The 12,379-nt window shown below is 36.3% G+C and overlaps 1 protein-coding gene across 3 annotated transcripts in view; it reads right to left on the bottom strand.

Moving 5' to 3' along the window:
- LOC110836161 (uncharacterized) overlaps window positions 1-12,379 on the bottom strand; it is a 312,398-nt gene that overhangs the window by 39,577 nt on the left and 260,442 nt on the right. The window lies entirely within an intron of this gene.

Here is a 12,379-nt window from a genome sequence, read left to right on the forward strand (position 1 = left end):
CTGCATTACTGTAGCGCCAGCCACTATTTGTCACTTACGTGCCTTGCAGCTGCAATTAAACGCATTACAGTCTAGGAACTCAGTTGGACTATCCACCAGTCTGAGGATTTATAGCAGAAAGTTATGTTATGTTGCACTCTTGCATATCTGAACCACATCAGTAATGGAAAACGAACTGGTACAAATACCAAGAAAGAATGAAAACTCCACAACTAACAAAATATAACGTAATTGAAGGATTGTGATTGAATGCTGCGGGTTGGTGGTAAACACTTATATTGTATTCTTGAGGTCCTGAATTTGAATCTGAATCCAATGACAGGCTATTTTGACTGTTTATTTTATCGTGATTTCCCTGCCACTCTGGGGCAGTTTCGAAATAATTCCTTAAAATAGACCAGCGTTTCTCAACCGGGGTTCCCCGGAACCTTAGGGTTCCGCGAGCAATCGCCGGGGGTTCCGCGAGAAATAGTGATGAATAGGCTAATCATATGTAAATGTATTTTTGAGTCATTTTTATGTTTAATTTCATATTCGTAATTTTACTATACACGTACGACATATTCTCGGAAAATTCTTGGGTATTATAATAAAGTCATAAGAAATATATTTAACGACGTCTATACGGCGCCAGCGTGAAACCGCCTTTAGTGGTCAGTGTACAGGAGCTCTACGTGATGGATTCACGTATCATCGAGTGACTCATGTAAATTTTATTATTTAAATTGGCTTCAAAAATAACATTTCCTTGACTCATATTTGTTCATATGACATTTTACTTTGATCTATCTTATGCCTTTTTTAACATTGTCAATAAACGATTTAGTTATTGTAGTAGTTATTATCTGTTTTCGTTCTGTTTATATATGTTATGTACGATATTGGTTATTTATGTTTATTTTTTGTGTGAATGAAAACCTCCGTATGAGGTCTCTTGAACAGGCAGTTCGATTTCCGTTTTTTTTTATTGTCAATAAACTTGAGAAAAACGCAAGTAATTTTTTGCGTAAACCAGTTATTAGAAAAAATATATTAAGTTTTCCTTATAAACTTTAAGTTTATAAAGAAAGAAAGAAAGATATCAATAATGGTATATAATAATCTTTATGTAGGGGTTCCCTGAGACATGAATATTATTTCAAGGGTTCCGCAAGGGCAAAAAGGTTGAGAAACGCTGAAATAGACTATGACCGCTTATTGTCATGTTTATGATTCAAAACCATCCTTTAATTTAACGCTTTTAACGTATTCTGGCACAGCCGGAAATTGATTTTGCGATCCTCATAAAAACTTTCTTTTATACTCAGTTTTAGGGGCCCACATACCATACAAACAGCACATGTACTTAATATAAAGTTTTGAAATGTGTTTTTTTAATCTGTTACATCAAAAGGCATGCTCTTAGCTAACATCTATAATTGGTTTTGTAAAATATTTAATATTAAATACACTGATTTCAATAAGCAAGTTGCTTAAATAACGATTCAGCAATTAGTTGACTGACAACTGTTAAAACACGGCTATTAATAGGCAAGGAAACTTCAGCGTGATTAGTAACAATAAACATTTGTTGAAAGGAAATACCACTATCATTATATCACACTCGTCTATGTTAATGAATGCGAGAACGGCACATCAACACGTTCGCATAATGGGACATATTTGGTGTGACAATATAAAATAGTGGGAAGTACATCATGCCAGAAGGGCGTAAAGCTGTTGTTGATCTACACAGAAATACAGTCAGTTAAATTTTGGCGTATTAACATTAATAATGCAAATTTGTCAAATCAATGAAACGTAAGAATTTAGCCTCCTGTAAATCAGTCATTTTGTTGATATACGCCTTTCTGGCATTATGACCTCGATACGTTTCACGTTAGTAATATCACATGTAGGTAAGGTATCAGGTTCGTTTGCGCAATCCTGGAGTAAGAAATAATTTTGCTTCGGAGAAAACTGTCTAAACAGTCTTCTAATATTCGTGCAACTTGTTTGTAAAATAAAGTATAACAGAGGACGGAGAAGTTGAACTCTGTTCTCGTACACAAATGAGACTCATCGTTAAATAACCTACGGTTGAATAAACTCTGCAAAAATGTCGTTTACAGACGTTCGCATTTACCTTTCACGTGCAACTAGAACGAGCGAGTACGGCGAAGTTCTAACAGTAATATTAAGGTGGATGTTAGGAAAACACGTTGTGAGGATACAAGGCGCATGGCTTGTCCCTTTGCAGGTTTGCGACGTTTAAATCCTGGATTTATTTTTGTGTTATTTAAGATGCTGTTTCGGAAGCATGATAGATTAACTGTTCGTTTAGGCCTATTTAACGTCGCTCTTAAAACCGCAAAGCACCTGGCGGGGTTATTTGTAAAATACGAATTGGTATAGATTAATTAAAAAGCGATCATGGCCGATTGAAGATACTATCCCAGAATATGCATGAGAAACTGAGAAAAACCACGACATTTTTTAGCCAGTTATTTGTAGTTTATTGAGTGACGCTGTTCGTCTCTCCATTTTCCTGGAGGGAATGAAAAGAACGCCACAGAATAGAGAATAAATCATGATAACCAGTCACCTGGCTGAAATTTTAACCGGGGACCTCCGGAATACGAAGCTGCAGTGCTGACCCCTCGACCGAGATTTTTGGCAACTTCGATCAGGATAGTTGATCCACGGGTCGTGAACTGAGTTTGAGACAAAATTGAAAGAGTATCTGATTATTTTGAAGAGAGACAGTGCTACCATGATTCCTGAAATTATTCTGACTTTCAGCTGGAGCAGGCCTCGTTTTTAAATAGCAGCAAAACCGTAGATGAATATATATTTCAGTCTTAACACGAATGAAAGTGGTACAGCCAAAATTCAAGCCTAGAGCGATCCCTATACCAACATTAGCTTGATTTCAATCTTAGATTTTCTATTTCCACTCAAATAGGCGCTCAGTTGGTTAGTTTGACAGTTATATAAAATGTTAAATACATACACGAAAGATAAGTGTTCTTCTGGCATGTCAGACTGTCCACGCACCTCACGCCAGTTGAATGTGACTGGATACAACATATAAATAGTACATTTGGTTAGACTTTATTCGAAATGGAAGTTCCAACTTCATTCCTTTGAAGCACATTTCTGCTTCCTAAGTTCTTGTCCAATAACGTACACCGTGAAACAAAAACAGTTCACTAGAGTAAAGTGTTAACTCGAATTATTCGGCCTACGTGTAAACCATAATGCTTAGTATAGGAGTACCCGAACCTCGTGTTAACTACGAAAGATCCCAGCTGAAAAGAACAACCGAGCCCTTTGAAGTTCGCTATTTAGTGCAAAACAAGCAAGTTTGGCTATCCACTCTTTTCCATTCCGCACTCTTACTTTAACGTTGGATTTCCAGGCAGATGAACCTACAAAGCGTGTGTGTGTGCGAAATGCTGAGAGTTACCCGCATAACCGCCCGCATGGCGCCGGCACAATTCGAGGCACTGAGCTTTGGAGCGGGAGTGAGGAGAGGGAAAGAGAGATGGAAGCTTGTGAGGAACAGAGTTGACGTAAAATAATCCGGGGATGTTTCAGAACAAATTGCACCCGACTAGTGACACATACCATTATATAGAATTATAATTCGTGATTGGTAATCTATTAAGAATCCAAACGTAAAACACAGTGCGACTAAAAATGTGTTTTCACATCATAAAAATTGTACCACATGCATATTTTATGACATTGTGAAATGTTCAAAGTCAGGGGTTCTTAAAATTGTTAAGACCTGGGACGACATTCTTATCGACTCGCGGGGCGCAGTTTGGTGTTCCGGGGTTCGATGACGATGCTGATTTAGGATCAAAAGCCCACTTTTTACCCGAAACAATGTACCATCTGACATGGACTAAACATAATCGACTCCAGAGAGTAAGAGAATAATTGGTATCACGACATGCTGCAGTATTTGTTCCGATAAATAAGGCGTATAAAGTAGAATATTTCCAGTAACTTTCTCAAATACAGACAGGCCTCAATACTGGACCTTCCCTCGTTATCGGTATTCTCCTTCTGTTTATTGGTTTAGCTGCCCGCCTCAGCTGGCTACTGGACTTTTGAAATACGTGTGTCAACATGCTGCTTCCGTCTTACAAGTATATTGTGTTTACCAAGTTGTCTGGAATAATGTTTCGAGAAAACCAAGTTACAAAATAGTTTATGATTGTCTGATATACACCATATTTTACACTTTTGTATTATTATATTATATTATTACATGTATATAATACAAAAATGACAACAGTTTATTGAAATGCCATCAGAGTTAATTAAAATGCTACTAAGTTAAGTATAATATTACCAACTGGTTGACACATTGCTCATTTCCATTAAAATAAGTCATTATATGAGGCTAGATTATTCACTAGATGAGAATATGATCATGTAGTCGGCATATGAAAATCTCCAGTCACAAGTCAGATGATCTGCCTTCGAACTGGGCAAAGGAAAAACGTAAATGCAAAATATCTTGAAATAAGTCACAAATTAAAAAGGCCAATCCATATTTAAGACCGTAAGTTAAAGAGAGTCTAAAATACGAATGAATGTAGCAATAAACTGCTGTGTTGTTTACAAAAAATCATGGTAACTATACGTACCATTCTGCTTGTCACTGGCCGAAAAGAATTAACAAAGTGATTCGACCATGACAAGTAATAAAGTAGAGATTCGTAAAAAAAATCGAACAAAAACGTAAAAGAAATGACAGTTAAGTAAAAAAGTTTATCCTTTCCAACCTCCTCCCCTTCGCTAAAGAAAACCTTTGGTTTAATAAAAAAAAAGGATGGCAAGATTAATTTGTCAGCGAAGCAGATTCCCCCTGCCTTTGTGGCTAACTGCTCAGCAGACTAATTACGTTCTGACAGGGGAAAAACAAATTTGAACCCCCTAAGTTTCATATTCTCAACTACGCTTCCATGGAGTGGGAAATTAATGACGGCTTTAATGATTTTATTCTTATGCCCCCAAAATAAGGACAATAGATAAGGAAAGAGTCCTGGTGTTTCACTGTAGGCGATACGAGAAGTTGTATGGAAGGCGGTGATTGTGCGGACAACTTCTAGAATTTAAAAGTTAAAGGAAAAAATGAATATTCCTCTTACATTTCGGGAAAGTTCAGCTGCAAATGTCTGAGGAAAGTAACTAGAACTGGGGGAAATTTTGTAATAAGAAACATCACCATTGACTTTTTCTCGAGTAAATCAGACACGAAGGGTGAAGGGAAAAACAAAGTGTACGGAATTTAGTAGGCAGATCGCCTTCCAAACAGGGACTTGGGACGCTGAGCAAAAACTGACGAAACACATTACAACTAAGCTTCAAGAAATAATTTAGCACGATGTGAACAGAACTAAAGAAATCCGTTAGCAAAGACTTAATTAGGTAGGCAGTTAAAGATGGTTGTCTTCTGGGTTCCTACGCCGTGTAGTCTGGTGGAAGTTTACCGACGGTTCAGAGGTCCCTGCTGCCTTTCTCGGCTTATTTGTTCACAGTTTGGCAAATTCAGTTTGACACGCTGGTTAATTTTCTATTAGATAGTCAGGTAAGACAGATTAATTTCTTATTTAGTTTAATAAATTCATTTAGTCACACTAATTCAATGGTTGGGTCATTAGTAAAATTAATTAATTGATCAGCTGATTACTGTGTATGTTAATTGATTGGTTAGTGTAATAAGTTTTTTTAATCAGTAAGTGTTTAAAATGAGACTTTATATTCTATATAGACGCATTTAATGATGACTGTCTCCTAGATGTTGCGCCGAGTAATCTCGTAGGTCTGATACTCGTCGACGTTTCAGGGAGGCATATTACCTTAATCGTATTTCCTTACTAATAATCACTGATGTTATCCTCCAATCTACGTTTGTGACTCCAAAATGGTATCTTCCCTCGAGGTTTTCCAACTAAAATTAGATTATTTGCTCTTTTCCACATAACTCCCAAGCGTGCTACACGCCCCTCCCATCTCATCATCCTTGATTTGTCCGTGCTAATTCTATCTGGTGTAGAATACAAACAAGCCAGACACTTCCCCGTGTTCTTCATATTAGTGCTAATGAATAGTCTGGATGCAAAACAACACATAATTGAAAGATTCTGTCGACTCCTACTAGAATTTCCCTCGAAATATTTCCCTGTGCTTAAATTTACTACAACAACTTTCTCTCCCTTAGAGATGCTAAAAACTGTCTAGACCACGCGTAATGCAATTAGGGGAAGAAGATTCGAGAGGGTTGGAGGAGGGCATTTGCTGAGGATCGCAGTAACAATGGGCCTAGAATTACGTCGGGGAGTCGCAACACGACTACGGCCACCCAGAACACAGTTCACGTTTCACCCTCGTCATCTGGTTATTTCATAACACACAGTAGCCGTGGTCAAACGTCCTTATCCTCGTGTACATGTGCATAACAACAATGTAGCCTAAATAGGCAGGGGTACCGTAGGGACTTGACAAGTAAATGAAGTTTGCTCAACGTCAACAGAAATTTGGAGAGGCATTATTGTACAGTGAATGGTTCAATGATTGGTTCAGGTGACAGAGGCCAGAGTTAATAATTATACCATTCAGAATTATGTTTTTGTTTTTCCTGCCAATAAAACAACATGCGTGAGAGAGGAGGGGAGGGGAGGGGGGAAATTTTATTTGATCGCGCAGCCATTTGTGCCAATGCGTGTTGGTACTTCTCAGTGGCGGACTGTATAATGTTGCTTCTGCATTGTTTCTATTACTTTACGATCCGTTTCTTCTGCGGAGCGTCTTTAAATTCTTAAGCTGACACATATTTTATAAGTTAGGGGATTTCAAGGAATCCGTTTAAGCCTTCTGTAGGGGTAAAACAAGCTACTGAAAGATTTTTACAGTACAGTAATTCTCCTGATTGGATTCAGAGTCCACAAGTCGAAACAACATCGATTCACTGATGTGTGAATGGGATGGACCGGTTAAATGAAAGTCTCGGAAGTTTACTTATAGGATTGTTGAGTGAATGGCTGATTGGTTGGCGATTTATATAATTGGCTAATAATTTAGCAGGCTGACGTGCTGCTTGGCAGGTCTGCTTATTAATTGAGTGAATGGCTAATTGGTCGGCTGACTGGATGCCTGACTGACTAACAGGCTGGTTGGCTAATTTGTTTAAAACCTAAAGCCAATAAATTGTGTAAAATAGATTTTCATCTTTTTGGCTTTATGCCCTATACGATTATACTATAATAATGAAACGCAAGAAATATAAAAAGCCCATTCAAGAACGTAGGTGTTGTTAATATTTAAAGCTCTCTCACTATAGCAGGTTCGTTTTAGAATCGAAATATTCTCTCTCACTCAGTCCTAAATGTTGAATTATGCAATGTGCAAACAAGTTCCAAAAATAGAATAGCAGGAAACAAAATTTTGAAATGTGATTGCTATTGTGTAGGGAAATTCAAGTATAAAGAAGAGCATTTCAAAACGTCACACTAAATTGCATTTCATCCTTTGTCATGAAATAATAATGTTGTACAACACAATTAATTTTGGACAACAGTTCATTCAAACAAAATAATCAACGATTGAGTCATTTGGGATATGGACTCCATGCTGTTAATTAAACACGTTCATTTATATTTAAAACATTTGTATTTATTTTGCGTTTTCACGTTGTATTTCGATATATGGTACACTTGTCAAATGAGGGAATTGTAAAGGCATCTCTTACATTTCGAAACTTTGTGTTTTTCTCTTTTACGTCTTTCCAGTTGTAATAATGTTAATATGCAACTTCAATTCTGCTATTAGGTTAGGTACAAGGTCCGTAAATCATCTTCGGATCAGACAGCAAAATATGAAGTAACGGAGGAGAAAATGTAACTTACTTCATGTTACAGGATCTAAGTTAATTGAATGTGTTGTAGTTACTCAGTTGGTAAGTAAATTCTCAGTTTTTTTTTAAATTTGAAGGACAATCACTGTGTTCATAAAGCCTAAGATTACAAATTAATTGAAATATTATCCATCCATCTATACTTAGGCCTTCAAAGTTCTCTCTTCACTTGAAGCCTGCCAATAAAAGTATTGTACAAATTTCCACTTTCTGAGTTCGTGCTACATATCCCACTAATTTTATCCATTTTAATCCTTCGGCACAATTTCTTTAAGGCACGCCTACATTTCAATGTTATTGTCATACATATCACTACGCCATTCGAGAAGACTCTTCCCTTCAGAATTTAAGGCCACATTTTTAGGCAATTTGTCCATCTCGCTCAGCTTTAATTTCATAAGAATATTAGATGAAGACTACAAGATATGAAGTTTCTGACTTTTAACTATCCTTATGCCTTTCTTAAACCATTTATCTAGGTTAGAATCTATCTCTTCCAAGAATAGAGTGGCAAGTGAGAAATTCCTGTGTAAGAAAATTTTATGTAGAGTTTTCAAAGATAAAATAAAATAATATCAGATTATATTTTATAAGGACTCTCATTGTACAAAATATATAGAGTAACATGATAAAATATATCCAAGTTTCACCTCTCAATTTTTTTTATTATTTATTATTTTTATTTATGTAATGAGATAAAAAAGAATATTTTATTTTCGGGCTCCAGTTTCAATCCAAAATTGTCGGGTGATGGATACGGAAACCACAAGTTGTCAACTTACATAGAGACCTGTATGTGCGTGCTGTATAGGATTTAAAACATTAGATTGCTGCATGTGACGAAAAATAGGTACTTTATGACGGCCATGAATTTACTTTGCTCAATGTAATAAAGGGGAACGAGTGGTTAAGAAAGATTTCCTTAATTTGTATACCATTTTGACTTTGTCCGGACCTGGTGCACAACGAGGATTGCCTCTGGCGACAATTCACAAGTATTCTGAAGGACAAACTTTTCATAACAAATTACATTCCACAGACAACACACTGATCTTCGTTACGAGATCGAGTATACAGAGAAACTGTAGGAGTTTCCAAGACAGAGGCAGACATTGAGAAATACAGAGCACAACGGAGAATAAATGTCGAACGGATGGACGACGAAAGATTCCCCACAGAAACTTCTGCAGTACAAATTCAACGGAAGGAGGGATGTACGGATATTCGAAGGAACATGTTGGGGCGGACACGGATCCTGATGGACATGTCCTTCGAACAGAAGAAGAAAAAGAATAAGAGAAAAGCTAAGAAAATAGATAACAAAGAACAAAAGAGAGAATAACGAAGAGAGAAATAAGAAAGATAAAACAAAAATAGAAAGGAAAGAAATGGTAGAGAGAAAAGACAGCCATAACAAAAGAAGGAATTTAAGAAAATAAAGAAGAGAAGAGAAATAAGGAAAAAATAAAAAGTGAAAGAAAGGAAAGTCCGGTTAAAAGGAGAGAAATACAAGGAATCGAAGGGAAACGAAATAGGGAGAAAATGAGAAAAATGTGAAATAATGACAAACAGAAAGAATGGAGGAACAATGAAAGGAAGCAGTAGGTAATAACTTACGTTAGAAGAATGTTGGCGGTTCGGCGTTTAAAAAAATCCAAGGTGGTCACCCCTGCAGCTAGTTTGTGTGTACTTCTGCTGCATCTCATGGATCACATCAATCACTCCTCAGTCTCATTAATTCTCAAAGTGAGAGGTTTTTGTACACCGCGCCCCCTCCATCTTAGGAACACCACGCCACATTCTGTGCTCATACAATCTCTGTTGTACAGCGTTTAACGGTGACCCAACACTACAGGTGAATACAATACTTTTATTTTCCGTCGTTTCACAAGCTTATTGTTAAAATCACATAAAATTGTTACATTTTTAAAATTGACGACATGTTTCGATATACAATTCTATCATCGTCAGGTCTATCAAAATTAAAATTAAAATCTGGTGTATCTGTTGCTCTGCTTATATTGATTTTGTTTTTACCCGTTTTTGATTTTATTACATCTCCAGGCTTCTTCCATTTAATTTTGGAGACTGCGCCTGGGTGCCTATATCTGTAAAATCAATTTTAATTTTCATATCGTGATTCTGGCTACCGACATAGGAAATGGAATAATTTTACTCTAATTTTATATTTATTTTAAGGAATTACTCAAATATATCGTATTACAAGCAAAAGAAATGCAATCACAAAATATAAAGTATTATAACATACCGGGTTGTGTGTGATGTGCGTGTCCGTTGTTATTGAATGGCAGACAGCAACTGAGTTGTGAGTATCGTGTGTGGCTATATATAGGTGAAAGTTGTTTAGGGGGTTGGGTCAATGGACTGTAGAATGTTAAATATCGGATTGTTCGTGTAGATGTTGCTGTCGTTTAATGCAAGGTTTTGTTTATGTGTTCTTTGTATATGATATTTCTCTATGGTGTCTCTATGTCGTTTGTTTTGTATTATTTTTATAATGTCCATTGTATGTTCTATTTTGTTGTATGAATGTCCTGTGTTTAATATATGCTTTGCATATGCTGAATGGTCTTTATTATGTTTTATTGCTGTAATATGCTCTTTATATCTTTGATTAAAGGTGCGTCCAGTAACAATTTTATGTGAAATTTTATGTGATTTTAACAATAAGCTTGTGAAACGACGGAAAATAAAAGTATTGTATTGAGGAACACAAGCAGGATGCAATTAAGATATAAACTACAGGTGAAGATCTTCGGCCGTGAATTAATGTAAAAACTTGCCAAGATGATGCCGTCAAGAATAAGACGAAAAATAAATTAAAATTGTCTTTCCTAACACTGTCTGAACTGTAGCACTAGAGTTTCGCTTCATTTCAATAAGGCTAACGAATAACAAAATTACATACACAGGCCTATGGTTCAACGTACTGATTGTATGTATACAAATCACAAAGAATAATATCAAATCTAAAACTTCTTGACGATGGTGAAGAGTCAATTGAATAAAAATTTACTTGGATATTATCCATCGTCTAGTAATAAAACGTAAAAAACGTAAAACGACGTTTCGGAGATGAGGCTCTATCTCCGTCTTCAGGTTCCTACTCAGTTGGGCCCACTAGATAGAGCTATTCCCTATCTCCTATAAAGAAGCAACAGAAACTGTTTCTGAACAGAGATAAAAAAAATGTGTATTTGAAATGAGAACTTTCTAACGAAAGCAGGTCATACTGATATACACAATATTTAAAATTAAGATACAATGCAATAAAATAACTAGTTTATTGTCTCATGATTCACTGTGAAGACATTACTTCAAACATACAGGCAGAATGCGCTATAAAATCATAGTTACCCTGTCCTTAAACCTGAAAAGCCGTGTGTGTGTCGCGCGCTCGTATATGAAAAATTATGACAATTTTATTGTCTAATGAAATTACAAATTATATTCAATTATAGGATTTTAGCGATATTGTAATGTTTCATTGTATTTGTAGACGGTGGGCAGGAAAATACTGTACTGGGTATGTGTGACTTCATTACTTTCCATTGACAAGTTTTATTATACATTCAATTTCTTTTACATTTCTTTGAGCTTCAAATATGAATGGACCATAACGAACAAACATGCAAACAGTTCAACGATTAATGATACGAAGAGACGGAACAAATTGATAGGACTGCGTGGTTCAGAAGAAATAAAAGAAAAAAGATGCAGGAACATAGGGTAATACGGAGATAATGGACAATGTTTATTCAAACACAGCAACTGGGATCATATGCTGAAGTAAGTAGCGTGGTAAGACGAAAGCATGCAGTATCTGCAGGCCTGTAAGTATCTTAAATAAAAGACTGCATTTTGTCCGAAATAGCGTAAATTCTTAAGATATTTTTAAACGTTGAATTTGCTCTCAGGTGTTTGGAACACTTTTATAAAAGTGTTTCACTACTTTAATTCGGCCCCATCTAATTTAAAATATCCCATCTAACTCCATAGAGCAGAATTCTTCTGGAGAATCTAATAGTCGCTCAGCTAGTTAAGAACTTCCCCGACACATTATCGAGTTCTCAAGTGGCCGAGATTTGTTCCTGACCTGAACCAGATAAATCCATACAGCACTCCCACACTGTATTTCTTTTTAAGATTCATTTTAATAGGGGTCTACTATTCTCTGACCGCCTACACGGCGTGCAGCTTTACTCTTTCATGTTATTCTCTAATCTGCGCCTAAATTCTTCAAATAGCATCATGCTTTCAGGTTTTCCTACTAGTATTCATCATGCATTTCTCCCCAGCACCATGCATGCTACATATCCTATCCACGTCATCTTCCTTAATGTGTAGTACTGTTCTTGATATCCCTCCTCCGCGTCTCTATTTTCTTCATTCTCCTCAAACAACGTTTATATTCTTCTTTTGCTTCGTCTCTTAACTCCTCCTTCC

This window comes from Zootermopsis nevadensis, unplaced genomic scaffold (genome assembly GCF_977971745.1).
Source record: "Zootermopsis nevadensis isolate Lab colony 2312 unplaced genomic scaffold, Znev_1.0 Znev_ptg000029l, whole genome shotgun sequence".
Lineage (NCBI taxonomy): Eukaryota > Metazoa > Arthropoda > Insecta > Blattodea > Termopsidae > Zootermopsis > Zootermopsis nevadensis.